The 7,162-nt window shown below is 48.9% G+C and overlaps 1 long non-coding RNA gene across 1 annotated transcript; it reads left to right on the top strand.

The window, feature by feature from the left end:
* Positions 1 to 3,139: 3,139 nt before the first annotated feature.
* LOC146892087 (uncharacterized) lies at positions 3,140 to 6,727 on the top strand. The gene is made up of 2 exons (XR_015004982.2): positions 3,140 to 3,242; positions 3,788 to 6,727. It is a non-coding gene; the product is annotated as an uncharacterized LOC146892087 (long non-coding RNA).
* The last annotated feature ends 435 nt before the right edge of the window (positions 6,728 to 7,162 follow it).

Below are 7,162 nucleotides of genomic sequence, written 5' to 3'. Positions count from 1 at the left end.
GCAAACAGTTTAGTAACAGCCTGGTTGGCAGCAGGCAGCACGTCACATCATGTGATCCATTGGTAGCTTGTGATTGGCTGAAGCATCATTGCTGTGATTGGCTGAATCGATGGCTACAAGATTATCCTGTAATACTAAGCTACGGGTTACACAGTGAGTTGGGTTACAGTTGACTCTGTGTGGTAGTCACGTGAATACAAACTTTATCAACCAAATGGTGGATAAAGGTACAGGCCAAACAAGTTAGAATTTAATAGCCTCAGGCTGATCATCCTTTTCCAGTCTTGAGGGCCTGACAGAAAACATGGTGTGAGTGTGGGCAGTGACCCTTTCTGCCAGGATCACAATGATCCGCTGCACTCCAGACAGACTTCGTGATCCCACAGTTTCAACCTAGCCAAACATTCTTGGATTTTACCCTTTCGTTGTTTAGAGGTCCTTCAACAGACAAGGACAGCGGGGTACAGATGTTTAAATTGGAAAGGAACTTGAACAAAAGTGTCATTCTAAAATCAATTGCTTTGCAGGAAGAATAAACACCAGTGAATACATATTTTAATCTTTGAAGTGACGAGTAGATGATACAATGTAGAAGGAACAGGTTTTCACAGAAGCCACCTTGAGGCAGTTCCAGCAAATCCACAGGAGGGTCAGGACTCAGAGGCAGCTCAGCAGTTGGTGGTGGATGGTGGCGCAGGCTGAGAACCAGCCTGTGGGGCTGGAGAGATGGCTCAGCAATTAAGAGCACCTGCTGGCACTTGTGAAGATCCCATGTTTAGTTCCCAGCAACCACATGGCTGCTCACAAGCACCTGTAACTTATGTTCCTGAGAATCCTACAAAGCACCCGTACACATTCACAGTGAGAGCCAGCATATGCTGCAGAGTGTCTGTCATTGTCACTCCTCTATGGCTGTACCGAGACACCACCACTAAGGCAACACTTGTAACGTAAAGAGCCGGGGACATGTTACAGGTTGAGAGGCTTAGTCCATTATCATCATAGCAGACATCTTAGCAGGAAGCAGGTAAGCAGGAATGGGGACACAGAAGAGAGGGGGGGGCTGTTGTGGGCTTTTGGAAATTCAAAGCATGCCCCCAGTTACACACTTCCTCTAAAAAGGCCACGCCTCCTAATTTTTCTACTACTATCAAATGTTTCCACCTCTGTCCCCCACACACTAAGCATTCCAATACAGGAGCCTATGGGGGGGCACATTCTCATTCAAACCACCACAGTGGTTCTCATCCCTGCAAACCACCTGGTGACAAGCTCCATAGTGAACTCCAAGGAAGAGAGGCTTGAGGCTGGGAAGTTCCTGGCACAGCCAGCTTGTCATCTCTATCCAGGATGCTGTGAGTTGGGCAGCAAATAGCCATCCCACCAGCACCTCACATGCACTGGAGGTAGAGGTGTGTGTGTGTGTGTGTGTGTGTGTGTGTGTGTGTCAGAGAAGAGAGAGAGAAAGAGAATGGGGGCAGGGAGAGAGAAAGAGAGAGCCCGTGTGTGCACTTCCATGTAAAATAGAGAGAGAGAGAACAGAGACAAGACTGTCAGGTGAATGTGGCCATTCATATATCTGAAAATGGTTCCCAAGAAACTTCTACGTACCAGGCTTTGTCTTAGGCCTTGAGAATTCAGCAGTGAAGGAAGGAGTGCTGATCCCTGCCTCATGAAGCTCACATTTTGGGAACAGGAAATGGGCAGTAGAGGACATGTGGTTCTCAGCCTGCACCACCATCCACCACCAACTGCTGAGCTGCCTCTGAGACCTGACCCTGTTGCAGGAGCTCCTTCTGCTCCTTCAGCCAATAGCCGCTGAGATACCAGCCCACTGGGGCATGGTCTCTCTCTCTTTAAAAAAGCAGCGGCTGTCCTCCATTCTCTCTCTGGCTTCCGGCTCTGCTTCCGGCTCCTAGACTCCTTTCCTGATCGCGCAGAGGGGCTGTTGTCTGGGACGGTAATCTGTAAGTTTTTTCCCCTTTGAATAAATAACCATTCTATTAATCATAATTCCAAACTGGTGTGGGATTGTTTGTGACATACGCCATCATGACCCTCCTGTTGAATTGCTGGAACTGCCTCAAGGTGGCTTCTGTGAAAACCTGTTCCTTCTACATTGTATCATCTACTCGTCACTTCAAAAATTAAATATATATTCACTGGTGTTTATTCTTCCTGCAAAGCAATTGATTTTAGAATGATACTTTTGCTTAAGTTCCTTTCCAATTTAAACAGCTGTACCCCGCTGTCCTTGTCTGTTGAAGGGCCTTTGAACAAGGAAAGGGTAAAATACAGGAATGTTAGGCTAAGTTGACACTGTGGGATCATGAAGTCTGTCTGGAGTGCAGCAGATCCTGGCAGAAGGGGTCATTGCCCACACCTACACCATGTTTTCTGTCAGGCCCTCAAGACTGGAAAAGGATGATCAGTCTGAGACTATTAAATTCTAACTTGTTTGACCTGTATCTTTATCCACCATTTGGTTGATAAAGTTTGTATTCATGTGACTACCACACAGAGTCAACTGTAACCCGACTGTGTAACCTGTAGCTTAATATTACAGGATAATCTTGTAGCCATCGATTCAGCCTACCGCGCCAGCACGGTCTGGAACCACGAGTCTCAGCGGAGGGTGTCCAGGTTGAATGAAATCCACAGAGCACAGGTTGAGGTGAAACAGCAGCTCGTTTATTGTTCTGCTGGGGCTAGCTTTTATACCATGGCACCAAATGGGGAGGGGGCTGCGAAGGGACTGTCACCTGACCCAAGGAGGAACTCTCACCTGACTCCAGTAGGGGTCAAGGACTGATCACATGCACTCCACCTTCATCTGTCCCCAGTAGGGACTGTCACCTGAGCCCAGCAGGGATCAAGGAATAATCACGTGCACTCAAACTTCCTCATCCAACTCCAGGAGCAGAGGGAAGTTCTGATTCTTTGCAGATAAGCACCTCAAATGGAGGCAGGGAAATATAACTCAGGGTAGCAATTCCCACATCAGCCAATCACAAGCTACCAATGAGTCACATGGTGGGACGTGCTGCCTGCAGCCAATCAGGCTGTTTCTGAACTGTTTGCTGCTCTTTGGCGGTTAAACTGCCAGTCTGTCGTGCTGCTGGATGAAGAAGAGGTCAGATCTTGGTCATCTAACTGCTGTCAGCTTTTCTGCAAGGATCCCCACCCAGACACCAGCAGAGAACCTGTCTGTGTCCTCCATGGCATTTGCTGGGAATTCAGAGGTGCTGGCGCTGCTGAGTCTTGAAGGAAAAGCTGAGTTAGTTGCCTGGCAATGTAGAAGCTACAGCATCTGGGCCCTCTGACCTCCTGCTCAGTGTCACATTGTTAACGGTGGCCCAGCCTGAGAGCCTTGTAGCATCAGGCATTGGGAGGAGATGGGACAGCAGAGTTCAAGGCAAGGGATTGGTGGAGGGGGCTGTGGGGACCAGAAAGGGAAGGAGGTTGCTATGGGAATGCAGACTGGGAAAGCTGAAGGGGTCCTTGGAATTCAGGCTCCACACCACCCCCTGGGGCCTCCCAGGAAGGTGCAGGCCTCCACATTGCAGGTTAAATAGATACCACATCCAGGTTTCTGACTCACCCTCCCAATAGCCAATAACGGTTGAGTTTCTCTCTGATGTCACTGTCCATGTTACCCGTTCTGTTCCAGACACTTGTTCTCACTTGGGAGGAATACGGAAGAGGTTGACTTACATGGTCCTGTGCATGTATTCTCAGCTTTCCAGTCAGGTGAGTCCACGACTATCATTCCTTCTATTTCTTTCAGGTGTGCTCCCTCAAAGAAAACTTTGCACCCTGACCCATCCCAGTCTCCAATGAGTAGGCCTGTCTGCCACCACAGCGTTCCTACAGCCCAGTCCAAGATCACATAAGGAAACGGTAGCTGTGTTCTCCAAGCCAGCCGCAAGGTACACGGCCAACCTTCTGCAGACAGATGACTGTCCTATGGTAACAACCAGGTCCCGGTGTCCAGAGAACCTGTGTCCCGAGCCAGCTCCTATCACCACAGCATCCCAGGGACCTCTGTCCACTGTCCTCGGCATTGCCTCTGCAAGTGCTTTTCCAAATCTCCCTATTAAAGATTGATCCCTGTCAAGAATATCCTCCCGGACCCACCTTCCTGTGGCCTAGCACTGCAGACATGACCTCCAGATAAAACACGTGCGGGAAGAGTCTGCAACTGGTCCACCTGGGAACGCTGCTTCTCTAGTAGATACGGATCCACAAAGAGGGGACAGCGGCATTTGAGGCCGCGCCATCTCCTAGTTCCACCATGTTCCTCAGCACTGGTAGATGAAGGAAGCCAGCATCCACAGTGTGTCTCCTCAAAGGGTCTGGAGATATTCCAACTCTAGAGGGGCCCATGCAGAGATATGATGAACTATCTAGGAAAAGCTCTAAAAGATCTGTACAGGAGGCCCGACGTTTCCCTAGGTGAAGCTCTCGAAGCCGTCTCTGAGACAGAAGTGGAAACTTGCTACATGAGACACCCAAGAAGTGCCCCGTGAAGTGTTTCCCTAGCAGGACCAGGAAAGAAACAGTGAGCACACTCCCTGAGAAACCACTCAAATAGTAAGTGGAGGCAAACCAGCGACAGTAAGTTGCCCTGGGGAAATCTATCATGTAATATGTTTAGACCATGTATTGGTCCCTCCTGTAATCTCAAAGCCAAATATGGAAACTTGGAAAAAAACATCCTTCAATGATTCAACCACTAGCAAGAAAACTACTAATGGGTCTTCCTTCCTAGATCCAGGCCCTCAGAAGATGCTGGAAACGCATCTTATGAGATACCTTGTGAAGCACAGATGGAACCTGCCCCTCAGAGGCCTCATACCATACTTGTTTTCAACGTGAACAAGGCTACAGCTTTGCCCTTGCCACAGTTCTGTAATGCCTCTTTGCCCTTCCGGAACTCTAGGGACAACTCCATTGTGCAAATGCCCGGTGTCCTCAGAGAACCTTTTAAGGACGCCTCAGAGAGAGTGAAGAAAAGAGCTTCCACTGTGGAATTTGTCCATACAGGACTGTCCTTCTGCCCTCCAGCCCAAATTCCTGGCAGAGACTCCACCTAGTGACAACTCTGGGCCTTCTGAAGCCCCTACACCTAACCAGGAGAACAATACGACTTCGCTGTCCACCCCACAGAGCCTCGCGGGCAGAGAATGGCACAGTGAAATGGTTATTGGATCTTGGACAGGCAACCCAGTGCCGAATCCAGGCCTAGTTAAGGGTACCTGTGAGTCACAGGAGAGTGAGGGTGTGGTGGATGCCGAGAGGTGTGACTTAAGAGAAATGTACTAAGGGTGTCAGTTTAGAAGATCAGTGTGACGTCCCAATCACCAAGTAGCAGGGATCCCAGGGAGCTGGAGGAGGCAGAGGAGGCAGAGTCCTGTGAGTGGGCACTCCCTGTGGACACTGGGGAGATGGCTGACTAACTCTCACATCAATAATGAATCACTGGAGACCATTGGAAGTTTATCCCCTTCGAGAACTATCTCCCAGGATCCAGAAGACTGGAGCCTGAGCCCACCTCACTGCTTGGCCACTGGCGTTGTCCTGAAGGACTGTGCCACAGAACATTCTTCCGAGGTTCTGCTTGCTGCAGATATCCTGGCCTTCAGGGCCTCCCAGTCCAGCTTCAAGACTGTGCCCTCTACAACCAAGTCACCCTTCCAGGACAGGTATCCTTTCTTCTCAAAAGAAGAGAATGTACCCAAGATTTCAAGACCCCAGGAAGCATGGCATAGCCATATCTTTGGTCCAAAGGATGAAAAAACTGAATATAGAAGTCACAGGACATATAGCCTATAGGGGTGAGGCCTGTCCAAACTACAAATCAAATAACGATGAAAAGAATTTTGGAGACAGGATAAAAGGCTTTTTGTCAATTTTGACCCCAAAAGTCAGTGCAGGAAAACTCCCCACAAAAAGTCAAGGGCTTATCAGCCACGACACAAAGCTGAGGAAATGTCCTGAGCAGATTCTCCGTGCCCCGGCCGGTTGCTGAAGAAAAGGACCTCATGACCTCTGTTTAATGGATTTTAGAGGAGAAATTGGGGGTTCACCATAGGTGTGCTCAACAAAAAACTGGCACCAAGACCCATCCCAGTCTCCAGTGAGTAGGCCTGTCTGCCACCACAGCGTTCCTACAGCCCAGTCCAAAATCACACAAGGCAACACTAGCTGTGTTCTCCAAGCCAGCCACAAGATACATAGCCAACCTTCCACAGACAGATGACTGTCCTAGGGTAACAACCACGTCCAGGTGTCCAGAGAACCTGTGTCCCAAGCCAGCTCCTATCACCACAGTGTCCCAGACACCCCTGTCCACTGTCCTCGGCACCACCTCTGCAGATGTGTACTGCAGATGTGTACTATCTGGAAAAGCAACTACTTTTCCAAACTTCCCTGATAAAAATTAATCCCATTTAAAAAGAAACTTCCCTGACCACCACACACACAGGTGCTGTCTTCATTTTCCAAGCTAGGTGTTACTACCTGTGTCCCAGCCTGCAGACACTACCTCCACATGAAATAGTGACAGGGACATGCCTGCATCTGGTCCACCATACAGTCCTGCTTTGGAGGGGTTATGGCTCCTCAAAGACATGACAACAGTGTTTTAAGGTGTCACCATTTTCCAGTTCCATCCTTGTAGTTGGCGTCAATCATGTTATTACAGAAATAAAAGTGTTTACTACTTTTTTAGGGGTTCTAAGTCAACCTTACAAGACCCAAACAAAGAGTCTTTAGGCTGGGGGAGTCAGTTGTAAGTCAACCCTTTAAGACCCAAAGGAGAAGTCGTTAACATTGTGAGTGGCTAAGTCAACCTGGTAAGACCCAAACAATAATTCTTTGAGGTGGCACTAACTCAACCATATAAGGCACCACCCTATGGGCCAGGTCACCATGTTTTTCTCCTGATTTACAGGAAACTGACTTTGTGTAGCTGTGTACAAGGACACCAGCGAGCCAGTCCAGTGTCTTCCCAAGTCACAAAATAGGAGCAATGATGACTGCGGTTGGTTGTGTGGCACCCTTGAATTCAAAGCAGTAGAGTCATGAATGTGAATATCCTGCCAGGGAATAAAGAACCTAGGGATCCTAGGGACCCTCTTCTCACCTCAATGGAGGCTGC

The sequence above is a fragment of the Myodes glareolus genome, chromosome 14, assembly GCF_982192425.1.
Source record: "Myodes glareolus chromosome 14, mMyoGla1.1, whole genome shotgun sequence".
Lineage (NCBI taxonomy): Eukaryota > Metazoa > Chordata > Mammalia > Rodentia > Cricetidae > Myodes > Myodes glareolus.
This window is presented reverse-complemented; position numbering and strand designations above follow the sequence as displayed.